This window comes from Pseudophryne corroboree, chromosome 1 (assembly GCF_028390025.1).
Source record: "Pseudophryne corroboree isolate aPseCor3 chromosome 1, aPseCor3.hap2, whole genome shotgun sequence".
NCBI lineage: Eukaryota > Metazoa > Chordata > Amphibia > Anura > Myobatrachidae > Pseudophryne > Pseudophryne corroboree.
The window spans coordinates 1,169,647,418-1,169,674,379 of record NC_086444.1 but is presented as its reverse complement, the minus strand read 5'-3'; the positions used below and the strand labels follow the sequence as shown (position 1 = coordinate 1,169,674,379).

The 26,962-nt window shown below is 41.7% G+C and overlaps 1 protein-coding gene and 1 long non-coding RNA gene across 5 annotated transcripts in view; one reads left to right on the top strand and one right to left on the bottom strand.

Moving 5' to 3' along the window:
• Positions 1-26,962, bottom strand: part of LOC134929491 (octopamine receptor-like) — a 189,375-nt gene that overhangs the window by 140,890 nt on the left and 21,523 nt on the right. Inside the window, exon 1 of one of the 2 annotated variants that reach the window (XM_063925101.1) lies at positions 20,941-21,093. The exons of the other annotated variant lie outside the window; for it this stretch is intronic. The gene's annotated coding sequence lies outside the window, so the exon portion shown is untranslated. Of the gene's footprint in view, positions 1-20,940; positions 21,094-26,962 lie in introns of those variants that run through there. 2 annotated transcript variants of the gene reach the window in all.
• On the top strand, positions 18,762-20,575 carry LOC134929508 (uncharacterized). 3 transcript variants are annotated; one of them, XR_010178609.1, is made up of 3 exons: positions 18,762-19,380; positions 19,848-20,146; positions 20,327-20,575. It is a non-coding gene; the product is annotated as an uncharacterized LOC134929508 (long non-coding RNA). The 3 variants fall into 3 exon arrangements; XR_010178604.1 differs by having other exon boundaries at positions 18,762-19,944; positions 20,041-20,146; XR_010178601.1 differs by having other exon boundaries at positions 18,762-20,146.

Sequence of the window (26,962 nt, the reverse complement as noted above, 5' to 3'; positions counted from 1 at the left end):
GCATTGAAAATGGTGTGGCAGATGCTCTATCACGTTTTGAGTGGCACAGGTTCAGGGTGCTAGCGCCGGATGCAAATGTATCTGGTGATCCTTGCCTGTCTTATGCCTGGCAGGTGATACGTCCGGATTGGAAGGCCTAGCGCTAAGGTCTTTGGCGCCTTCCACTCTTCGGGGGTACAGAACAGCAATTAGAGAGTGGGAGAGATATGTCCATGTGTCGAGATCAAGGTAAGAGTGATTATACCATGTTGTTGGATTATGTTTGGGAATGTTTTAGCGAAGGCAAGTCAAGAGGATTTGTATCATGCTTACTGTCTGCTCTATCTTATTTTTTGAGACTTGATGGCCGGTATGATTTCACTAAATCTTTCTTTTTAGCGAGAGTATTGAAAGGGTGGGCTCGAGCGATGCCCCCTGTGCAGGATGCACAAAGACCAATAACCATTTCAATGTTGCGGCGCATGGCAGTCGTTTTGCAAGAGGTCTGTGCGTCTGATTATGAGGCACTTTTATTTAGATTGTGTTTCGTGATGGCCTTCTTCGGGGCTTTTAGAGTTGATGAATTGCTGGCAGCATCAAAAACAGGGATGTCACCTATGCTTCGTGAGCATGTGTCACTGGAAAAGGGATGCTTATGGTGTAAAGTGCAGCGTTCCAAAACTGATCAGTATGGGAAAGGGTGTTGGGTGGCCTTGAGGTGTGTTGGGGTTATTGCGATTTTTGCCCAGTGTCACTGGCAAAGGAATATTTGAGAGCAAGGACTGATATGCCAAGTCCATGGTTGCAGCATAGGGATGGTATGCCGGTTACTCAATTCCAATTTAGATTGGTGTTAGAACGCTGTATTTTCACGATGGGTTTACCAGTATCGAAATACGGTACCCATTAATTCCGGATAGGTGCGGCAACAACAGCGGCAGCTGATGGCCGTTTGAGTGGGCAAATTAGAGCTCTTGGTAGGTGGAAGTCTGATGTATTTTGGAAATATATCAGGTTTTGACCTGGGGTAACAAAATCAGACTTGAGGTTTCAGCCACTCGCCATATTTGGGGGTCTTGAGGAATTTTTTATCCTGTCACCTGCCTTAAGCCATGGGGTTCACACAAGCTTGACAGGTGTGTTTTTCACCTCTCGTCAAGTCTGATTCTTCATATTCCCCCCTACCACCACCACCACCACCCCACCTTTCAAATATGTCATCTTAGAGTCCAAATTAAAAATAGTTTCATGATTAAAATACCATTTTAGAAAGGTCATAATGGGGAAAGTTTTTTTTTTGACTTGGTAGTATGGTTGCTTTTAGGTTATTTCTTTTAATTCTTGTGGTATGAAGGTGGTGTGAATATTGTTTTTCATTTTCAGATTGGCGTTTGGATGAGTGTCCAATATGGATTGTGGGGCACTCATATGTCTTTCACGGCAAAAGGTCTGGGTTGGAGTGCCTACAGTCCCCTGAAGCAGAGCTGATCAGGTGGATCGGTGTGAGGGGCCTACGTTGGGAGCATGCCCCTATTTTGGCAGCAGATTCAGAGATTGGGATGCCCATTGAGACATTGAGAGTGGTGTTCCATGCCGGGGGAAATGACTTGACCGCCGTAAAACCATGGTTAGGGACCTAGTTAGCCTACAAAACAGGTTACCCTTCCTAAGTGTGGGATGGTCAGACATCGTTCCACGTTTAGTGTGAAGAGGTGCGGAGAGAACGGATGCCATAGAGTTGGTCCAGCGCCAAATCAATTCTGTGGTGGGCCGGGCTGTGAGTGAGAATTGGGGGTTTGTTGTCCCGCATCCATTTATTTCAGTTTCTACCCCTCAGGTTTACATGGCCGATGGTGTCCATTTAAATTTGAAGGGTATGGGAATTTTTCTGGAGGACCTGTTGTCCTCCGTCTATAGTTGGGAATTTTATTAGTTAGGTAGAAGGATTTTTTTGGGTACAGAGTAAGTGGAGTGTTTTAAGGTTTGAGGTATGTGTCAGGCTCCGGAGCCTTACCTCTGGCGGGTGCTCCCGAGTGTTACCATCCTGCTGGTTGGCGAGGCTGCGGCGGCAGGGAGCTGCTGACGGCGGATCCTCCTGGACGGATGTGCGGCTGCCAAGGGCCGAGGGTCTGGAGAGCCGGGCGCTGCGGCGGGGATCGCTGCGGTAAAGTCCTCTAGTGGTGACACAGTATAGTGTGTCAGAGAGAGAAGCTGGCTAAAGCTGTGTGCTAACAGCTAAGTATGTCTCCTGTGCTGGGGGCAGCCATGTTGGAGACCAGAATATTACCAATGAAGTTCCCAATCTGTGTCCAGCCAATCCTGCGTATTCTCCCCTTATGAAAGGGGGCTGGCTCAGAGGGAGAGTGCCAGTGCTTCAAGTTACCTCCTTGTGAAAGGTTCTCCAGCTCTGTGCTCCCAGGTTACTTCTGGTTCCCTGGTCCTGGTTGCTCTCATCCATCGGTTACCTAAACGCTGCTGCAGTCCTGCTGTCTAAGTCCGTTGCCACTCGTGGAAGCGCTCACAGGGTCCCAGGTCATAGAGGAGCTCCAGGTGCTAACGGCAGTTCCCGCAGATGTCTTCATTTCTTCAAAATCCAAGTTCTTTAGCCTTGTCTTTCAATCACAAACCACGTCTTCATTTCTTTAAAGTCCAAGTACTTCAGCCTCGTCTTTCAATCACAAACCACAGTCTTCATTTCTTCAAACAAGTTCTTCAGCCTCGTCTTTCAATCACAAACCACGTCTTCATTTCTTTAAAGTCCAAGTACTTCAGCCTCGTCTTTCAATCACAAACCACAGTCTTCATTTCTTTAAAGTCCAAGTACTTCAGCCTCATCTTTTAATCATAAAACACAGTCTTCAGTTCTTCTTTACCGGAGTTCTTCAGCTTCACTCTTCAAGTCATTTAACCATAGACTATAATTCTTCCAGTTTCTTCTATTTCTCCAATATTCGTGTACAGCCTGATTATTCATTAAAACTACAGTTATCTTCCTACGAAGTCCTCTATTTCTTTACGCCCTCCGGCCAACATTAACACTTAGTTTGGCTTCCACCCCATGAGGAGGAATTACATTCAGCCACCTCGTTTACTCTCCTTACAGGTAGCTGTCCCTTCAGCCGAAACTCGGTTGTCGGAACCTCAAATTACGCCGAGCGTGACAGTATGGTGGCAGGGTTTAGTTGAAACTGTGGCAAGTTGGGACAGCCTGAAATTGTTGCTGTAGTTAAAAAAGGGTTTATAGGTGCTCAGGATATGAGAAGGTGGTATAGTTTGATACATTACGGGGCTGGAGTACCATCGGACCAGGTGGGCTACGGTCTCCGGTGGAGTGGGTAGACACCTGAGCACCTTTAGGTGTGGAGTTGGGGAATACCTTGAGTGGAGAGTTGGCCACGGTATCCCCGGTAAAGATTTGTCAACACAAGGGGTGGCAAATGGGCCCATATTGCCCCTTCTGATGCAATAGAGGCTGGGCTGAAATTGGGGCCTTGCCTCTTCTTTTGGTTTGAAACTTAGATGTTGTTTGGGTCTTCGACAATAAAAAGGGTTAAAATTTAGAATAATTAGGGACTTGATTTAAATAGGCCGTCCCTCCTTGCCACCATACCCTTTGTTTAATAATAAAGCTGACATTTTTATTTGGCAAAATTATTTCTGTTGTCGGTGTCAGTTATTTCTTTAGAGTATGTCTTGAGTATGCGTGTGAATGAAGGATAGTCTACGATAGACATTTTATGAGCGTAAAAGAAAAAACAATGTACCCTTCGGCCCAAATGATGGTGACCACTCCAACAAAAGAAACTGAGGAGGTAGCGCACAACCTGTTTGTTTTGTGTCTGTTCCTGGAACAACGCCCTCTATACCCCATGGTATTCTAGTGTCCCCCAGATTGGATGCCAGAGAAAATTACATTTATACTGTGCCTCTTTTACTTCCAGTGTAACCTATTTTTTTCTAGGTGCACCTTTTATCTTGATTTGCTCCTAACAAGTCTAAAAAACAATCAACTTGAGTTTGCAACTGAAACTCCTAAGGGCTCTACACACTTGCCGAGGTGTGTGGCTGATATGAACAATCTCGTTCAGTAATGAACAAGAAATTGTTCATATCTTTCAGTGTGTAGGAACCAACGATGAACGATGTCCGGCCCAGCGGTTGTTCATTGTTGGTGCCGACTCGTATATACCTGCAAGCCAATATGGACAATATCGTCCATATTAGCATGCAGGGCTATGGGGCCAGGTGATGTCAGGGAGTGAAGAAACTTCACTCCCCCCATCACCCCACCCTGCCGCCGGGTCGTCCATTGGCCGTATTGGCCGTCGGACACCTAGGCGGCAAATCGGCAAATGTGTAGGGGGCATTACACTAAACCATACAAGAACCAAGATTCCCTAATAGAGATTCTTCTCCTTTCATACAGGAATAATGAGAATGGAAGTGGCTACATGTTATTGTTCTGAGGCTATTGGTATGCTATGGCGTCTTGTCACATTGCGATTTGCTTCTTGTCATTTTCTTCACAGATGTTGGTCTGATCCTACAGGCGGCTTTTCTTATCCGTCAATCCTATTCCCAATCAGACACAAGTCACAAAAGTATTTGGTGGACCCAAATGTAAGAAATTCAGAAACGTTGTACATTTGGACAGATTGCTTTGCTCATCTCTACTTAGCAGTTCATCTAATAACAGCAGTACACAGGGCAGTAACTAGGGGCGTGGTATTGTTGGCCAGGGTGCACCTGCCACCATCAGTGCATTATGGCACCTGCATGTGCCTAGAACGTCACTCTGCAGCCAGTGGCACTGCTGCTGGTGAACCCAAAGCATCCAAGGGACGCTTTGGCATGCACTTTGCAGCCTGATTAGCTGCATGGAACGTCTATTCCTACTTCTTAGAGCTAGTGGCCCACCCCCTATGCGTGATGTCATGGGTATAAAGGACGGCTTGGCACAAGCGGCATAGGCCCCTCTTCCAGCCCTGTCAGTACAGTTTTAAAACTACAGTAACTTATTTTTTTCATAACAGCCTAATGGTTTGTCAGATCTTGTGTTTGATATTTGGCTCGCAATGACAAGTTGCCTTGAAGATATTGCATGTTTTTTATTTTCACTTGTGGAACTTGTTTGGAAGCACGGCCAGTCTGGCCATCTGGAACTTCGGCTGCCCAAATGCTTGGCTGAGCACCTCCACGTCCAAGTGGTCTTCTCAGAGTCATCAAGCATGTAGAGTTAAGGAATTCCGGTGCTGATTCTTGCTCCCAGTTCATCCCTGTTTGGAAGGTTATAGGTGAAAGAGACTTGGCAACCATGCTAACGTCTGGTATTGCATTTACCAAAGGCTAGAAAATCCAGAAATGCAATGCCAGATTTTCTAGCTTGTGGTAAATGTCAATTTTCTCTTTTATTCATGGCATACTTGCCTACTCTCCAAGAAGTTCAGGGAGACTTATTTTTCGGGTAGTACCACACACCCCTGGAAGAGTAGGTACATCTCACACATCCTGCCCACTTCCTAGTGACGCAGGCAGAATGGGCAATAATTACTAGAATCACAGCACTGTAGGAAGAGTACGGCATTCAATTATGCGGATTGCACACTTTTAGCCCCACCCCCTTCACACGGACCTGCGAATTACAGCATTTTGCTGTTGTGGCGCCGAGTCTAATCATGTGGAGTGTATGGCCCAGCCACTGAAGTGGCCAGCAAGGGCTACTCTCGAGGCTTCTCCCAGAATGTAGGCAATACAAGTTGGCAAGTATGATTCAGGGCAGGGCTGTGGGTGTCTGCTTCTCAAGCTTGGTCGGTGGAAGCAATAATTTAGCATGTTTATCACGCACATGCTCGAGAGCAGTTGCATCCAGCTGCATAACTCTATATTCTTCATTATAACTGCAAACAGTTTTTTGAATTTACTTAAGCCACAAACAAAATATGATTCAAACATTCACATTTGACATAAAAAAAAAAATGGAATTCATATGGAAAAGGTAAAGTACATGAAATGTAGAAGTATTGTAATGGTTTGTATTCTCTGAATAGATTCTATAGCAGCTGAGATATAATAGAGCAGTAATCAGCCCTTGTTTCCCATTGTTTGGCACATTCAGAATCACCTGTATTCATGAAATGGCTAAAACTGATGTTTTATGTGAGCTCTGTGTATGGCAAGTCAGTACACTATTATACTGGTCTGGCAACATTCAGAGATGAGACCCTGCAGGCCACAAGCTGTTGCACAGTGCCTGTTTCCAGGTCTGGGTGTTGGGAAGCATCGTTAGCTACTCTGGTTTCCCACCTCTCTCCATGAAAGGAAATGGGAAGCCTGGGTGAGATAAATTGATGATGACTTGTAAGCATCCATTATATGTGTTCTCTGCTGGAAATATCGCACACTAAGCTACATTATCGCCTGCTGTTTTCTTAAAGCAAAGTAATGCCAGGATGCTTTCTATACATACAGCTTATGGAACGATGCTTCTGAAACAAGGATAGTTTATTGTATATAAGCCAGGACATCAGCCATATCTGAGATACTGTACACTTTAGTAAACCCAATGACAATAGTTATTACCTATAGCAGATGTGGACAAACTGGAGTCGGAGATATGAGTGCTACTTGCTTCTTTTTGGAGTCTACCTTTCTCCCTTACTGACACTTACAGACCCCCCCCAAGGTGACCTGTCTACTACTCTACATGTACAGTGTGCTGTACACTGATTATATTTTATTGATAGCAGTAGAAACGAGATTTGCAATATGTCATTAATCAATGTTCGCAGAGTCCTGGTTCAGAACTGCAGAGTGACAGATTAAAAAGACCAATAATACTCTAAGGGGTGGGGGCGGGGCGTGGAATGCTTTTCAATTTCTTAAAGGCCACCAATTAAACTTAGATTTTGATTGTCTACAGGAGGGGGCTCGTTTGCGCATTCTGTGCGGGCCCCATCCTTTTTGTGGGTACTAATCTCTATTGAGCATACGCAGGTCTCTGGAAACATGGCGCCCGTCATGTTCCCAGCAACAATTTCTACTGCGCATCCGTAAAGCACTGCGCTATCATGCAAGTTATTTCTGCTGCAGCAGCAGCGCCGATGCGAGACTCAGGAGAGGCAATTACTTGGACATGGGTATAGGGTTTGCGGTATGTTAGCCCCCCTGGACTCACCGCACAAAATGCGCCCATTATAGATATGTCTACTGTATCTAAATCTACTTTATGTAATACTAGTTACCAGTCCATCAAAATGACAGAACATAACAGTAATATCAGTGCCGGGGGCTGTGCATGCTCGAATGGAGCAACACTTGAATTGCTCTGTCGGGCGACATATAGTGGCCGCCAGCATACAAAACACTTGCATTCCCCCCATAGAGGTGAGGAGTAGCGATAACCTTTTATTATGAAGGTTTCTAGCTATTTTCTAAAGTAAATCCATTGCACACGTGTGAAGCTATTTATTAGTTTTGGCAGGTCTGCCCCGTCTCCAAAATATGCATGTCCCAACGGCCCCCACTGGTAGGTAGACAGACCTTAGCCAAGCTGGAGCCAGGAGAGGAGGAACGTTCAGCCGAAAACACATAAATATGAGAACAGGACAGAGCAGGCGCCGTGTCACAGAGAACAGGCGGCAAATGTTCCAGAGTAGTGGTGGGAAGGAAATGGGATGCACTACAGAGTGGGGAGTAGTGGGATAGGGTAGGGCAGAGCTGCAATTTCAATAATTTGATATACAATAATGATTAAATGATAATACAAACTACTGATAATATTGATCTCATGATCTGCAGCTGGCAAATAACATTTTTGCTGGTGTTAAACGTAAAAAAAAAACCATTCTGTAAATATGTCAGGTTACTTGATGCTACATAATCAGTCCTGTTACTAAATATTTTTTTTATAATCAGAACCATCACATTTATTTAACATAACTCATTTTGTGGATAGAAAACATATTTTGTTATTTTGTTATAATACGATTTGGTGTAGAATTTAAAATAATAATAATAATAATAATAATAATAATAATTATTATTATTATTATTATATTGCTAAACCAGATAAAATCCTGTTGTTTGGACCTGTTTTTGTTCTTACAGTATTATTAACCTCAATAACATTACTTTCTAGCAATTTCAACTCAATTTTGACCATCTCACAGCCTACAATATTGTTGACCAATATTGGCCAAAGGTTGGCTGGCTAAACCAAGCCACAGAGCAGCGGCACAAACACACGGCAGTTTAAAAGAGTAAAGCGAATCTATGAAACACTGTGCACACTGCAGTGGCAGACAGGATGGCAGTTTAATAAACTATATGACCCCATAGAAAGAATGTTTTCAAAAGAAGAGGCCTCAGGGCGGTACAGGAAAATGGATGTGGCGTATGTAGTGCAAGGCAGGTAAAGCATTTTATGAATGATTGATTGAATGACTGATTGACTGACTGGTTGGTTGATTGATTGATTGATTGATTGTTTAATGATTGATTTATATTCATTTGATTTAGAAAATGTATTTATTATAAAAGAGAAAAGATTATAAAAGAATACAATATCAATAGCTAAGGGTGGAAAAAAGAAACCAAGAAAATGAATAGACGCACTGCAGAACTGCAAATTCCAACTAACTTTGGCCTCACAAATGGAATAGAACAGATGCCTTAACAAATGTTGTCAGGATTTTGGTAAAAATAGTTCCACACAAAAGAGGTGGCTTTTTTTTAATCTTATGCCCAGGCATGGCAATGGCTGCCACTGGTAGCTGTATTACTGTGATACAAACAACATCTCATCCAGCGCCGGTTCTAGACCTTGTGGCGCCCAGGGCAAAAGTTTCCTTTTGTGCCCCCCCTGACATGTAAAACATAGTGTGCGCCAAACAATAGGGGCAAGGCTTCATAGGGAAGGGGTGTGGCCACAGTTATGCCCCCTGTAGTTGTGCCCCCAGTAGTTGTGCCCCCTGTAGCTGTGCACCCTGCAGTAGTGCCCCCAGTAGTCGTGCCCCCAGTAGCTGTGCCCATATAGCTTTGACCCCTATAGCTGTGCCCCCTGTAGCTGTGACCCCAGTAGTTGTGCCCCCAGTAGTTGTGCCCCCAGTAGATGTGCCCCAGTAGTTGTGCCCCAAGTAAATGTGCCCCCTGTAGTTGTGCCCCCTAGTAGCGCTGCTTACAAACACAAAAAACACAATACTCACAAGCCCCGCTCCTGCTTCATTACCGCTGCTGCCGCTGCTGCTCCGTCTCTGGCCGCCCGCTCCTCTATGGGACAGACGTCATGACATCTCTCCCATAGCACCACACAGAAACTAGAGGTCATTTATGACCTCTATCGTCCGACAATGGCGCCAGCTGCAGTGGGTGCCCACACTGATGCAGTCTGGGAGCGGGATGCAGGGTATGGGAGGGCCGCAGTGCCCTGGGTGCTCACCCTGCTTGCCTTGTGCCTAGAACCACTCATGATCTCATCATCAATATCCATTTTAGAATCAGAGACACAAATATCCCTCACATCCTGTTTCACTTCTACGGTAGCATCCTCAATTTCTGTCTCAATGTTTACTGCTGCTCTTACCAACATTTACAGAGAGTGCAGAAATGGTGAAAGGAGGCTTTTCTATGAGTACAGTGTCAGAAATGTCAGACTCGCACATAGTACTCATGAACACCATTAGACCCTGCTCAGGGATTTGTTAAGTTTGTGAACACACAGTTTGTTCTTCAGCCTTGGTATCTTTTTTCTGCACTGACTTGCCTGTTTTACAGGTGACACGTCTTCTAGAAGTGACTGCATCATCACATGATGTTACATACAAAGATGCCTTACTGTGTTTAGCCCCAGCTTCTGCAATAGGTATTCTTCTAGTGCATGAAACAGCAGTAGTACTAGCAAGATCACCACTCGCATACAAAGGCAGTGTCCTGAGCCTTTCCTTGCTACTGTGTACCAAACAGTACAAGTACAAGCAATATATACCAGTTCCTCAGATTGAGGAAAAATTGTAGCATCTTTAGTGACTTTTTGACACAAGCAGATGTGCTAAAAGACAGGTTTCAATCAGGAAAAGGTTGAAGAAGCCTTACATAGAGCAAGTAATGTTAATAGAGCCAGTCTTTTATCCAAAGATTCGGCTACTAAAAGTACGAGAGACTCCAAATGTAAGCCTTTTATTACTCGTACAATAAAGAGAATCGTTTAATTACAAAATTTTTGGATAAACACTGGCCCATTCTGTTGAAGGACTCTGTTCTTGGACAGATACTTCCCCGTAAACCTCAAGTAGTGTTTAGAAGGGCCAGTAATTTGAAAAATATCTGAGCACCTAGTGCATTACGGACAAAAAAAATCAGCCATCCAGCCAGATAATAGTTCTTCCTCCTTTTTGAAAAAAACTGTGGGGTGTTTCCCATGTAATCGCTGCATTTGTTGCAAATTTATGGAAAGATCGACTTTCTCTTGGGAGTATGAGAATGGGTTTAAGTATACCCTAAAAGAGAAGGTAAATTGTAACAGCGAATTTTTAGTTTATAGAATAACATGATGCTGTAACTTGATGTATGTTGGAATAACAAAAAGGAATGCCAAATTGAGAATACAAGAGCATTTATGTAGTATAAAAAATAAGGTTACAAATCACAGCCTACCACGGCATTTTTCGGAAGTTCCAAATTCTAATACTAAAGATTTTAAATTCACAATTTTAGAATTTATGAAACTAGGCCCAAGAGGAGGAGATAGAGAATGTGCACTTTCCAGAAGGGAATCTTTCTGGATTTTCACCTTAGACACCCTTTGCCCCAAAGGACTCATGGCCATCCGCCCCCAGCATGCTACAGAAATGATTGCAGATTCTGCTTTTTACAAGTAAAACTAGTACAAAAACATTATTAAGGTTTCCATGTGGTGTGATATGGGAGGAGGTCCATGTGGGGTGACACCATGAGTTACCACACCGGGTGACACCATGAGTTACCACACAGGGTGAAATCCAACCCTAGTGACGCCTCTGCACATGGTTGCTGCATAAGCCATTCTGGTGAGTGTATAAGCTGCTCTCTTCCCTCTTACCTGTTTTTATGGGCTGCAGTTAAAATCTATGAAAGCTCTCATAGAGAGCTCATTGTTGTTCAAATTTGTGCACATTAATTGAAATAATATTTCTCATACGTCCTAGAGGATGCTGGGGATGCTTCAAGAACCATGGGGTATAGACGGGATCCGTAGGAGACATGGGCACTTTAAGACTTTAAAAGGGGTGTGAACTGGCTCCTCCCTCTATGCCCCTCCTCCAGACTCCAGTTAGATTCTGTGCCCAGAGAGACTGGTCACACACTGAGGAGCTCTACTGAGTTTCTCGGAAAAGACTTTATGTTAGGTTTATTATTTTCAGAGAGCACTGCTGGCAACAGGCTCCCTGCATCGTGGGACTGTGGGGAGAGAAGCAGACCTACTTCTGTGAGTTTAAAGGCTCTGCTTCTTAGGCTACTGGACATCATTAGCTCCAGAGGGTCTGATCACTTGGTACGCCTAGCTGCTCGTTCCTAGAGCCGCGAAGTCACCCCCCTTGCAGAGCCAGAAGAAAGAAGCCGGGTGAGTAAAAGAAGAACAGAAGACTTCAGTGACGGCAGAAGACTTTATCTGAGGTACCGCGCCATTGCTCCCACACACAAGCGGCACTACAAGGGTGCAGGGAGAGGGGGGGGGGGGCGCCCTGGGCAGCATGTTTACCTCAGATAGAGACTGGCAAGAGAGAAATTAAGTACCTGGGCACTAAATACAGACCCCCGCAGGTATAAATATATAGAAAATAGTGAGGCTGAAGCGCGCCATTAAGGAGGCGTGGCTTAGCCCTCACAGCTCGATCCAGCGCCATTTTCTCCTCAGAAACGCTGGCCCTGCCAATAAAGCACTGCTGAACAGATCACAGTGAAAAACGGAGGGGGGGGGGGGGGGGGGGCACAGTTGTTTAGTGCAATATATGTTAGAAATAAAGCACAATATATAATGAGTATGGTGTAATTAGAGCTGGTAAACGTCTGCTGTGTTTCCCTGACAGAAAGTACTGGGTCTATTCCTTACAGTAGGCATGTCTGAGGCTGAGGGCTCTGCCACAAACGGCTATGGGAACGTCTCTGTCAGCACTGCCGACTCCTGATGGTACTTGGTTCATGTAAATAAGTGTCAACATGTCAGTAGATGTATGCTTTTCTAATGAGAACATTATATGGGAGACACAGACGTGTGTGGGTGACCCTGTCGGCCCCGACTAATCTGACTGGGTAAAAAAATTGACATGATAATGTGAAAGCTATACCTGTATGTGTATATATATATATATATATATATATATATATACATATGTATGTATGGTACGGTTGCATAGATCAGTGGCTCGAACACAGACGTAGTAATTTTTTGTGGTGGGCGTAATACTAAAAATATATTTCCCTCAGACCCCTAGGGGTCGCAAAAATGTTATTTTGCCCAGTTACTACTCCCTGATATCGACACGAATACTATTTCTTATGTTGACCATGATGTTTCCTGATTAGATCCACAACATGGGCATTCAGTACATGTTTCATACACATTAAGAACGTATTAACGTCACTAGGGACCCTGATGTTCCTGACAAAAATATGTATATATGAAATATATATATATATATATATATATATATATATATATAGATATATGTGTGTATATGTGTATTTAAATGTGTATATTCAATAATGAATGCTGAAGTAATGTTATGCCTTCTCATGTGCTGGTCGCTCTGTTGAAAAGTTCTAGGTCAGCCGTGACAAGATGGTTTCAAATCCTCACAAGGAGTCCGAGTGTTTATTCTTTTCCCGCCGTGGATAGAATAAAGTGAGAGTCAACCCCTGTTCTGCACGGGGCCCTGTCACAAAGGATCGTATACAGGAAGCTAAGTGATATTTTAATTATATGCTTTGATTATATTTGCATTACATGCGCATGGGGAAGTGCTTGTATTCAGAAATGGTCGGTTACCTTGTCATCCGATATAATTACCCTGGGGAGAGATGGGATACTCCTCAAGTTGGGTCATATATGGAACATTACAGCATACTGCCGTGCGACTACAAGAGGTATGGGACTCTTGGGTTCGCGGGCCAATTCCATGGCGGTCCCGGCTAGGAGGGCGTTGTGGATTCACCAATGGAATGCTGAGGCTGACTCCGAGAAGTACTGGAGTATCTTCCCTATGAAGGTGAAACCTGGCTTGGTTAAGTTGATCTCGGCAGATACCACTGGTAAGTCTACCTTCTTGAGCTATGTTCCCTCACAACGGTTGGTGACGCATTTTTGTAGGACGCAGTCATTTTGACTGGATGGATACCGTTTTTCCCCTTCTTTGCAGGTAGAGGAAGGTGAAAAGGTAAGAGGTCAGCAGCCTTTTCAAGTTCGTAGAAGCAGATATCGTCCTCTGTTTATACCACATCCACCACATGTCGCTGGGTCTATCTTGCGGGAGCCCACACCGGTGGGAACACGTCTAATACTCTTCAGTCCGTCCTGGAATGGACATGGACCGGTGAGTTAAGAACAGAGTCCCAAGGGGGGCATACTGGAGTTTCCAGATGATTCCCCTCACTGATTTTTCAAACAAAAAAAAAAAAAAAAAGCTGTTATTCAAGCTTTTTTGTGCTTCTGAGCCCGGACAGCTCGGTTAGAACAATCCCAAAAAAATTCTTTTTAAGAAGTTGAACTACAAGATGGAATCTCTCAGGGCAGGGATCTCAAATCTGTAAAAGGAGAAAGAGGGTTTAAGTGCGGTTCCTTCCGCCTTAGGCTTACCTGGGTTTGCTATTCAGGATTATCATTGCCATTTCACCGGAGTGATGGCAGTATGATGGCTTTCCTTCAATAGTAAAAGCCATTACTATCCTGTACTGGGACGCTCTCCTGACTACGGCGAGGTCAAGAAACAAGTAGTACAAATCGTTGTTTTCTCTCTGACTGTTCTTCAACACAGTGGTTGTCTCCTGAACTTGCCAGATTCACTGTTGATCCCAACGACACGGATGTCGGAGTTGGGTATAAGGTTGGATACAGAACTGTTGAGAGTTTGGTTTTTCCAGTGGAAAGACATCTGAGGATCCAGAGTCGGATCAAATTTGCAACAGTGTAAATCCATCAATACGTTCCGTTGATGAAGAAGATGGTTGCAGCCTACGAGGCCATTCGGTGAGCAGGTTAAATGCCAGAGTGGTTTTAGCGGGACCAGTTGGACATGTGGTCCGGGTCTCACCTGCACATGCACCGGAAAATAATCCTATTTTCCAGAACCAGAATGACTCTTCTGTGGTGGCTGCACAGTTATCACCTCCTAGAGGGACGAAGGTTCGGGATCCAGGATTAGATCCTGGTGTCCATGGATACAAGTCTCCGAGGCTGGGGAGCAGTCTTTCCAGGGGAAGAATTTCCAGGGAAGAAGGTCAAGCCTGGAAGCTTGTCTGCAATAAGCATTCTGGAATTAAGGGCTATTTACAACGGCCGTCTACAAGCGGAACATCTTCTTCGCGATCTGCCCGTCTTAATTCAGTCGGACAACTTAACAGCATTGGCGTAAGTAAACCGCTAGGGTGGAACGAAGAACAAAGCGGCAATGGTAGAAGCCACAAGAGTTTTCCGCTGGGCGGAAAGGCATGTAAACGCTATACTAGCGGTCTTCATTCCGGGTGTAGACAACTGGGAAACAGACTTCCTCAGCAGATACGATCTTCATTCAGGAGAGTGGGGTCTTCATCAAGTGGTTTTCACAAAAGTGACAAGTCTTTGGGGAATTCCTCAAATAGACATGATGGCGTCTCGCCTCAACAAGAAACTTCAGAGATATGGTCCCAGGTCAAGGGACCCTCAAGCAATAGCGGTGGACGCCCTGGTGACACCGTGGGTGTTTCAGTCGGTCTATGTGTTCCCTCCATTTCCACTCTTTCTGAAGAGATAAAGATCATAAGAAGTACAAAGGTTCAGGCGATCCTCATTGTTCCGGATGGGCCAAGGAGGGCTTGCTATCCAGATCTTCAAGAATTACTCATCGAAGATCCCTGGTCTCTTCCTCTACGAGAGGACCTGTTACAGCAAGGACCGTGCGTGTATCAAGACTTACCGCGGCTGCGTTTGACGGCATGGCGATTGAACGCCATATCCTAGCCCGAAAGGGTATTCCCAGTGAAGTCATTCCCAGACTGCTTCAGGCTAGAAAAGAAGTAACGGCGATGCTTTACCACCGTATTTGGAGAAAATATGTGTCTTGAAGTGAATCCAGGAAGGCTCCAACAAAAAAATTTCAGCTGGGGCGGTTGAGCCATTTTTTGCAAGCAGGTGTGGATGTGGGCCTAAAGTTAGGCTCCATTAGTGTACAAATTTCGGCCTTATCTATTTTCTTTCAGAAAGAATTGGCCTCCCTTCCAGAAGTTCAGACCTTCGTGAAGGGCGTGCTGCACATCCAACCTCCCTTTGTGCCCCCTGTGGCACCGTGGGATCTTACGTGGTGTTGCAATTCCTTTAATCTCATTGGTTTGAATCTTTGCGTAAGGTTGAGTTGAAATTCCTTACTTGGAAAGTGGTCATGCTGTTGGCCTTGGCATCCGCAAGGCGGGTGTCTGAATTGGCGGCTTTGTCTCACAAAAGCCCCTATTTAATCTTCCATGCAAATAGTGCGGAGTTGAGAACTCGTCAGCAATTTCTGCCAAAAGTGGTTTCATCGTTTCACGTAAACCAGCCTATTATGGTGCCAGTGGCTACTGATGCCTTGGCGGAATCGAAGTCTCTCGATGTTGTCAGAGCTTTGACAATCTACAGTATGTCGCCAGAACTGCTCAGGTTAGGAAAACAGAGGCTCTGTTGTCCTGTGGGCTCCAAACAAGATTGGGGCTCCTGCTTCCAAGCAGACTATTGCACGCTGGATCTGTAATACGATTCAGCAGGCTCATTCTACGGCGGGATTGCCGTTACCGAAATCGGTGAAGGCCCATTCTACCAGAAAGGTGGGCTCATCCTGGGCGGCTGCCGAGGGGTCTCGGTATTACAGCTTTGCCGAGCTGCTATTTGGTCGGGATCAAACACCTTCGCGAAGTTTACAAGTTTGATACCCTGGCTGAGGAGGACCTCTTGTTTGGTCAATCGGTGCTGCAGAGTCATCCGCACTCTCCCGCCCGTTCTAGAGCTTTGGTATAAACCCCATGGTTCTTGAAGCATCCCCAGCATCCTCTAGGACGTATGAGAAAATAGGATTTTGATACCTACTGGTAAATCCTTTTCTCTTAGTGCTTACTGTATCTGCAGTCATTGGGTATGTTTACACACATGGTGTGTTGTGTTTAAGTCAGCATGTTGCTGACGATATTCAGGCCATAGCATGCGTTATGCTGTTACTGGTTGTGTTTACACACATAGGTTGTGTTACATTTTATGTCAGCGTATTGCTGCATATTCTTCATGCTGTCGGCTGGTATTCTATTGAATGCACATTCTGCGGCATACTGGAGGTATGAGCTGGTAAAATGCTCACCGTGGTTTAACAATAAATTCTTTCCTCGAAATGTCCGTCTCCCTGGGCACAGTTCCTATAACTGGAGTCTGGAGGAGGGGCATAGAGGGAGGAGCCAGTTCACACCCCTTTTAAAGTCTTAAAGTGCCCATGTCTCCTGCGGATCCTGTCTATACCCCATGGTTCTTGAAGCATCCCCAGCATCCTCTACGGACTAAGAGAAAAGGATTTACCGGTAGGTATCAAAATCCTATTTTTTTTACTTTTAAGATCCAATTGTGAATTCTACTGTGGAGGTCTCAGTGTCTTTAACTTCTGCTATACCATTGTGGTATGTATGTTTATATATTTGTAGTGTGGTATATGATGGCTGACACACCCCACGCTAAATGTATATATTATTTTTTGAATTTTTTAGATATACATTTTTTCAAGTTTGAGTAAAACCATATGGATGTCAAAGCTCTCTAGTACATTCAGGTATGTGCCTATAAGGTCTGTTACTCCTACAAAGTAATGTACCCTAGTTAGGTTTATATCACACATTATGTCCTCCATCTTTATTAGGTGGTTTCAAGGACACCGTTACACAGGTATCATTTTTTTGGATGAGCTTTATCACAAGCTATCAGATTTTAGAAGCTTCATTTGGGAATAAATTACTTATTCTCAGGTATGTCTATTGAGTCAAATTTTTTCTACATAATTTTTTGTTTTGACTATATCCATAAATAGTGTGTCTTTCATTTTTTCATTAGGTTATGACCTTTGACATACACATTCTTAATTGCATATTTGGTCCTACTTTCGTTATTGGTAGGTACCTGTCAATTACATCCATTCTTCCTCTACTACACTTAGGGGTACATTTACTAAACAGTGATAAGAGCGGAGAAGTGAGCCAGTGGAGAAGTTGCCCATGGCAACCAATCAGCACTGAAGTAACATCTATAATTTGCATACTATAAAATGATACAGAGCTGCTGATTGGTTGATGGGGAAATTTCTCCACTGGCTCACTTCTCCACTCTTATCACTGCTTAGTAAATGTACCCCTTAGTCTCTTTTGTTAAATACTAAGGAAATCATTCTTTTTTCACCCTTAAAGAATTACCCCCGATGAAGACGAAACGCGTTGGATCTGTCAGCCACATGTCATTAACTCAGTTTGTGAAGATACTCCCTTTTGAGCTCACACCTTGTTAATCATCACATTCTGGACATTTCTCACTGATCTACATATTTTATTTTTTGTAAAAACTTTTTAATGTGTATGTGTGTAATCTGTGTTAATAAACCAACAATTGGTACTAATTGGCCTTGGGCCTCTTGTTTGGGTGATTCTCTGGTGAGGGGTTATCTGTTTCAGGACCTCAGGAAATAGTATTCTCCAGTTTACAGTCGACATCCATTTGGGTATTCTTGGGAGAATCTATGAAAAAATATTCAACTAATATAGCGCACTTGGGAATTGTTTTATATATATATATATATATATGAAATGAAATAGAGGAGATGGCGCCAAGGGAGTTATATCAACGCCCTACCTAAAAACGGACCCTCACAGTACTCTCCGGATAAATTACTATTTAGGGAAACCAAACCTGGCTAAATGCCAGGAATGATGTTGGACACACCCCATCTCATTTAACTCAGTTTCATGTCCTACATATTAGACTGATCCCCTGTGGGTAATTCCCCTTGATCGTATTGCATGACGCTGGAGCTATAATAAATAAATAAATAAATAAAAGTAAAATTAAAATAAAAATGGAAATAAAAATAAAAAAAAATAAATAAAAATAAATACTAATAATAAAAATAAATAATAATAATAAAAAAAAAATATATATTTTATTATTATTTTTTATTATTATTTTTTATTATTATTTTTTATTATTATTATTTATTTTTATTATTAGTATTTATTTTTATTTATTTTTTGTTTTTTTATTTTTATTTCCATTTTAATTTTAATTTTACTTTTATTTATTTATTTATTTATTATAGCTCCAGCGTCATGCAATACGATCAAGGGGAGATGGGGTGTGTCCAACATCATTCCTGGCATTTAGCCAGGTTTGGTTTCCCTAAATAGTAACCAGAGAGACAGTGAAAAGCATTATGGGTAATATTAATCAATTAGGTATTTCCTCCTAAGGAGTTATTCTCATAATAATACCGTTAATACACTTAGTTTGATTATTTGAAAATTATAAATCTATGCACTTTTGGTTAAGTTATCTCCATTCTGATATAGTAAATGGAGCACATATATATAGAGCACCAATCACATTGCAAGGGAAGTGATGTAATCACTTTTCCCTTTATAAAGGGTGGTTATCAGGTCCAATGCCTCATTATACAGAGACTTGGCTGTCAGCACTGCACCACTGGAGGGTAAGGTTTTGTTTTTGATTTTACAATAGTATATTATCAACTTTGAAAGTGGTCCCATTTATTAGTATACACTTTGTACCAACTATATGTATTTTATTGACTGGTTAACCACTAATCATTTATAAATGTAATTTTTTTAAAGAGTATATGATATGCACTAATTATATATATTCACTATATAAATATGACAGATTTATTCATGAATATGAAACTAAGTTGTATGAGTTATACACTCACTTATATAATTTTTATAGTTAATAGATCTTCCCCTTACTAAGTGAAAGGAGTATTTGTTTCTCCATGGGGTGGGAACTCTTTGTACCATACTGGTACTTTAATAGATGGTCTAATTGATATCAACCCAATTAATTTACCAGGTCTACCACGTGTTCTAAATTGGTTAGACATTATACCCATTTGAATTGCCTTCACTCCTGAGTCTCTGAGTGTCAGGTTCAAGCTGCTGACCGACGAGGTATGTGCTATATTATAGAGATTTCTTTAATGATTGGCACTAATGAACTACACCCCCTGTGGGTAGCACTTTGAGTAATTTCTTTGAATTATTCGATCATAGATCAGTGATACCGTCCATAAAGGATGGGTTTCCCTAATAAACATATCATGTGGGTTCACTATACTGATGGTTAATACAATTAGTCCTGGGTTTTCCAAATATGAATAAATGGCTGGTTATAATCAGATCATTTAGTAGAGGATCATTGTATAGTGGTAACATTGGTGTTTGTTATAGCCAATTCTGTGGCTTTGTTCTGTATCATATATAGAAACCACACGGGTTAGTCATGAGATCTGTTCATTAGTGATCAGACATTAATGATACCAGAATTTTTATAATTATGGGTGTCAAAATAAGATAGGGGTCTATTTATGAACTCGTAGGTGTTCTTATAATTAATACCCAATTAATCAATTTATTAGGTTCCTTATGCTTGCGAACCAGTTAGATTCTATACACATATGAATCTTCCCCATATTCGAATATCTGAATGTCAGACTCAAGCTGATGATATATGAGGTATGTGCCGTTCCCTTGGATTAATCCCAATCTCTGCCTAATTGAACAAAAAGTGTCCTTTAATTAATAAAGGTTATTAAACGTTTTTTTAATTAGGTATGGTCCTCGCTGTATCAATCAAGTCCCATTGAAATATTGAAACGTTGTTCATACATCTTTGAATGACCTTTTATGTGCTGACAATATGTTCTGAAATGAAGAGGTATGTTTTTCATAACCTGTGCTTTTTGGTTCTCTTTTTTCCTCTTTCTTCATGTTATTTATTCTGTTTTCCTCCTCATGTTGCTATGTCATGTTCTTTTGATACCAATATGTCATGTTATATGTGAGTGTAAGATGCTTATTGCTATGTATTTGTTGACTTATTATTCTACAATTGTAGATTTTACCCCTGATGAAGTCTTGGAACAAGACGAAACGCGTTGGGTTATTTATCTATCTATTATCTGATGTTACCTCCGAATCTACAATAAGGAGAAGGAGGAAATCGTAGTGATATATCTACGCTTTTTCCTCATCACTACAAACTGATTGTTCAAATTGTGCGAGAAATGTAAATGTATCAACTCTGTATACTTATGAACATTTGTGTCGGGTTTATATGTTGTTTTAATAAATTTTTATGTTAGTATTTGTTATCTGACGTAATTTATCCGGAGAGTACTGTGAGGGTCCGTTTTTAGGTAGGGCGTTGATATAACTCCCTTGGCGCCATCTCCTCTATTTCATTTCATATTTTCACACATTTAGTTCCTCCTAACAGGGAACTTAGAGGATACAGGCAGCCATATAATTAATTAATTTTAGTGTTTTATTTGAAATAGCGCAGTGGGAGAGTAATTCTTGTCATATATATATATATATATATATAGGAGACAAAGATGCGGCACTCAGGGCTTTTGAAAAATACACAGCAACAACTTCTTGCTTTGCAACGTTTCAGTAGACCAACCTACTGTCGTCAGGCTTTAATATCAAATAAAAACATGTACATACCTTTATATCATCACCTCGTGCAATCCCGCCAGCTCGCCCCGGGACCACTCACCCGCCGAGCCGTGCAGGGAATGACGTCATCAACAAGCGACGACGCTGTGACGTACCCTTCACCATGGTAACAAATGTAAGCAATGCAGCGGAGAACTGTGTGTGCTGAAAGCATATGGAATGTAGTAATCATTACAATTCAAACACAACTTTGCAATAGATTAATCATAATCAGTACACAAGCTGCAACAATATTATATATAGGATACTCATTGAGGACATCAATAGCTATATTATTTAAAAAAGCATGAATAAGAGATTGATTCATTAAGCCCCCGTGGGTGTATTACCCCAAGGCGCAGAATCCATTTAGATTCTAATTGTAATAGTTTGGCACCTCTATTTCCTCCTCTCATATCTGCTGGTATATGATCAATCATTCTGTACCTTATACTATGTATTGGGTGTTTAAAACAAGCGAAGTGCCTGGCAACCGGCTGTTCACTGGTGCCAGTATCTAGGGCATTTCGAATAGCTGAACGATGGGCAGACATCCTTTCTTTAAATTTACGTTCGGTCTTGCCGATATAGCTAAGACCACAGGGGCATATAATTTGATAAATAATAAAATTGGAATTACAAGTCAGTTGGTAATGGATGGGAATTTTTTGCCCTGTCTGGGGATGGTTGAAACTGTCTCCCGTGAGCAGGTATTGACACGTTACACATGCACATTTAATATTTCCAAGCTTGGGATTCTTACCTAAAAAGGTCTTAGCTGAGGATTCTCTTTTTAATTTAGCTACATCTGTCTTGACTAACCAATCTCGCAGATTTCTGCCGCGTGAATAACACGGCATTAAATTGGTGTCCTTCAAATTTAGGTTATCATCTGAGGTGATAATAGGCCAGTGTTTTTTGGTTATCGTATTAATCTGGGAAGATTTAGTGTGAAATTTGTTTACCCATGGTAGAACAGATTTAGTCCCACTAGTTTTTTTGGTACTGGATAGAAGTGTCTCTCTATCTAGAGACATTACCTTGTTTTTAGAGCACTTTAATGCTTTTAACGAATAGCCTCTAATTAACAATTTATCAATGAGAGAGTCTATTTGTAACTCCGCTATATCATTGTTGCTGTTTATTCGCCTAATCCTAATCATCTGAGAGTAAGGAAGTCCCCTCGTCATTGATTTAGGATGGCAGCTGTTAGCATGTAAAAGTTGTTGTTTATCCGTAGGTTTTACAAATAAAGTGGTAGTCAAACTTGAACCTGTAATCTGAATCTGTACATCAAGGAAGCTAATAATGTTTTGATTCATCTTGAAGGTGAATTTGATGGGTCCTTCTGTGGCATTATAGTCGTTCAACAGATTTTCCAACTCTATATGATTACCTTTCCACAGGATGATAAGATCATCTATGTACCTGTTAAATAACAGCACCTGGGAAGAAAATAAAGGATTATTGTAGAACAAATCCTCCTCTACTCCAAACATGACTATATTTGCATAGACTGGCGCCACAGAAGAACCCATCGCACACCCTTGAATTTGCATGTAAAACTGTTTATCGTACAAGAAAAAATTCATAGTCAAAATTAATTCTAGCAGTTGTAAAATAACATCAATTTTTGATAAATTAAAGGCATCCTTCCTCAATAAAAACCTTTTGACCGCCGCCAGACCAAACTGGTGCGGAATTGATGTGTACAGACTAACTACATCAACGGTTACTAACCAGGTATCTTCCGTAATCGTAGTAACCTTGTTCAGATTATTTAACAAACTTGTTGTATCTAGTAGGAAGCTCGGTTCATTGCGAATTAGCGGTTGTAATAGAGCATCCAATAAACATGCTGATGGTTGCAATAATGCACCCCTGGCCGATACTATGGGGCGACCAGGTGGGGGATTAATGCCTTTATGAATTTTGGGAATTAAATAAAAAATGGGGACTAAAGGATGTTCCGGCACTAAAATTTTTCTTATATCTTCCGTTATTAAATTCACTGCTAGCGCTTGTTGTAAAATAATTTCCAATTTTTTCTTACAGAGACCTGTGGGATTGGATTGTAATTTAAGATAAATACTATTATCAGATAGTTGTTTCTGTGCCTCCTTGTTGTAATCAACGAAATCTTGTAGGACAATTGCCCCTCCCTTATCCGCAGAGCGGATAATCAAATTGGGATTATTAGAGAGCGATTTTAATGCCTCTCTTTCTTGTACAGTAAGATTTGGATGACATAGGACATTACTGTTAGTGGCTGTCACTACATCCTGTTCCAATAATCTCATAAAAGTTTTAATACTAGAATTGTATGAAATCGGCTCAAAGACTGATTTGGGCAAAAAAGGTTTTAACTGTTTAGGAATTGGAACTCTGTCTACTGGATCATGTCCTGGATTTTCTTTGAAATGTTCCTTCAACTTAATCTTCCTTTGCAATGAATATTTTTCGATATTCCATTGCAAGGGGTCAAATGGAACTGATGGAACAAAGGACAAACCTTTGCTTAGTAAGTTCATTTCAGTAGATGATAGTTCATATGAAGATAAATTCACTATGTTGTTTTTTTGGTTGTCGGTGGACGCCCTCCTCTTCCTCTGCCTTTCGTTTTGGCCACTTCTCCTGGTGCGCCATCTTTTCCTGGGTTTTTCACTCCTCTTGTTCTTGATCCTAAAGGGGCAGCAGCTTGGTTGGGTTTGTCCGTATCGCTGTTGGTCTCCTGAGATGACTCTGTATCAAATCGGGTGAAAGGTCTTCTATCTCTGCGAAAAAACGGACGTCTTTTTCCCTCTGTTCTATTGTCAGATAGCCATCTATAAACTGAATGTTTTTCGTAATCTTGTTCGACTTTTAATAATTTTTCTTTTTTAAAAGCTATCAGTTCTCTTTTATAGAGGGAAATTTGCTGTTGTAATTTGTCCAACCAGTCTCCTTCTTTATCAGCTGCCAAAGCCGGAGTGTGTATCAGCTCAAAGGCAGCTATTTTGTTTTTAACCACTTCCATTTCTTTTTTGGATTGTTCTATCACTAGGAGGATGAGATCAAACGAACATTTGTTTAATATGGCAGTCCAGCGTCGACAAAATTGTACGTCGTAGCGTCCTATAGTGGGACAATTTCTCACCCGGAATCCTCTGGGTATTTTCTTCATTTTATAGTAGTCACTGAGTGACAACCCGTGTAGATAGAAATCCACTTCCTTCTTTTTTAATTTTAACAAATCTTTAAAGATGTTCTCCACTGACGTTGCCTCCGCTTCGTCATTAATCCCCTTGTCGCAGAGTATTCCCTCCGCTTCAGATTCTGAGAAAGATAAGATGTCTCCTTCTGGAAACTTAAAGTGTCCAAATTGGTCCTCAATGTGTTCCATTGTCACAGAAAAAATGTATATAGGTCCGCAGTAGTTATCACAACACAGCTAGTGACTGTGACCTCAATATAGAGCACTGCACCACACACGTTACCATATATACTGTTAAAAAACAAAACCTCTAGATGTACTAGAGACACAGGAATCGCCTGGTGACAATGTAATTGAAAATTGCTGGGTGCCCCAACTGGAATAATCACTGCTATGTGATCTTTCCTAATGTAACATAGATGAAGTTTGGCACTCGTCAGACATGTACTTAGCTGCAGCCGGTGCCTTCATACAGGGTAATCACAGGAGACAAAGATGCGGCACTCAGGGCTTTTGAAAAATACACAGCAACAACTTCTTGCTTTGCAACGTTTCAGTAGACCAACCTACTGTCGTCAGGCTTTAATATCAAATAAAAACATGTACATACCTTTATATCATCACCTCGTGCAATCCCGCCAGCTCGCCCCGGGACCACTCACCCGCCGAGCCGTGCAGGGAATGACGTCATCAACAAGCGACGACGCCGTGACGTACCCTTCACCATGGTAACAAATGTAAGCAATGCAGCGGAGAACTGTGTGTGCTGAAAGCATATGGAATGTAGTAATCATTACAATTCAAACACAACTTTGCAATAGATTAATCATAATCAGTACACAAGCTGCAACAATATTATATATAGGATACTCATTGAGGACATCAATAGCTATATTATTTAAAAAAGCATGAATAAGAGATTGATTCATTAAGCCCCCGTGGGTGTATTACCCCAAGGCGCAGAATCCATTTAGATTCTAATTGTAATAGTTTGGCACCTCTATTTCCTCCTCTCATATCTGCTGGTATATGATCAATCATTCTGTACCTTATACTATGTATTGGGTGTTTAAAACAAGCGAAGTGCCTGGCAACCGGCTGTTCACTGGTGCCAGTATCTAGGGCATTTCGAATAGCTGAACGATGGGCAGACATCCTTTCTTTAAATTTACGTTCGGTCTTGCCGATATAGCTAAGACCACAGGGGCATATAATTGAGGTCACAGTCACTAGCTGTGTTGTGATAACTACTGCGGACCTATATACATTTTTTCTGTGACAATGGAACACATTGAGGACCAATTTGGACACTTTAAGTTTCCAGAAGGAGACATCTTATCTTTCTCAGAATCTGAAGCGGAGGGAATACTCTGCGACAAGGGGATTAATGACGAAGCGGAGGCAACGTCAGTGGAGAACATCTTTAAAGATTTGTTAAAATTAAAAAAGAAGGAAGTGGATTTCTATCTACACGGGTTGTCACTCAGTGACTACTATAAAATGAAGAAAATACCCAGAGGATTCCGGGTGAGAAATTGTCCCACTATAGGACGCTACGACGTACAATTTTGTCGACGCTGGACTGCCATATTAAACAAATGTTCGTTTGATCTCATCCTCCTAGTGATAGAACAATCCAAAAAAGAAATGGAAGTGGTTAAAAACAAAATAGCTGCCTTTGAGCTGATACACACTCCGGCTTTGGCAGCTGATAAAGAAGGAGACTGGTTGGACAAATTACAACAGCAAATTTCCCTCTATAAAAGAGAACTGATAGCTTTTAAAAAAGAAAAATTATTAAAAGTCGAACAAGATTACGAAAAACATTCAGTTTATAGATGGCTATCTGACAATAGAACAGAGGGAAAAAGACGTCCGTTTTTTCGCAGAGATAGAAGACCTTTCACCCGATTTGATACAGAGTCATCTCAGGAGACCAACAGCGATACGGACAAACCCAACCAAGCTGCTGCCCCTTTAGGATCAAGAACAAGAGGAGTGAAAAACCCAGGAAAAGATGGCGCACCAGGAGAAGTGGCCAAAACGAAAGGCAGAGGAAGAGGAGGGCGTCCACCGACAACCAAAAAAACAACATAGTGAATTTATCTTCATATGAACTATCATCTACTGAAATGAACTTACTAAGCAAAGGTTTGTCCTTTGTTCCATCAGTTCCATTTGACCCCTTGCAATGGAATATCGAAAAATATTCATTGCAAAGGAAGATTAAGTTGAAGGAACATTTCAAAGAAAATCCAGGACATGATCCAGTAGACAGAGTTCCAATTCCTAAACAGTTAAAACCTTTTTTGCCCAAATCAGTCTTTGAGCCGATTTCATACAATTCTAGTATTAAAACTTTTATGAGATTATTGGAACAGGATGTAGTGACAGCCACTAACAGTAATGTCCTATGTCATCCAAATCTTACTGTACAAGAAAGAGAGACATTAAAATCGCTCTCTAATAATCCCAATTTGATTATCCGCTCTGCGGATAAGGGAGGGGCAATTGTCCTACAAGATTTCGTTGATTACAACAAGGAGGCACAGAAACAACTATCTGATAATAGTATTTATCTTAAATTACAATCCAATCCCACAGGTCTCTGTAAGAAAAAATTGGAAATTATTTTACAACAAGCGCTAGCAGTGAATTTAATAACGGAAGATATAAGAAAAATTTTAGTGCCGGAACATCCTTTAGTCCCCATTTTTTATTTAATTCCCAAAATTCATAAAGGCATTAATCCCCCACCTGGTCGCCCCATAGTATCGGCCAGGGGTGCATTATTGCAACCATCAGCATGTTTATTGGATGCTCTATTACAACCGCTAA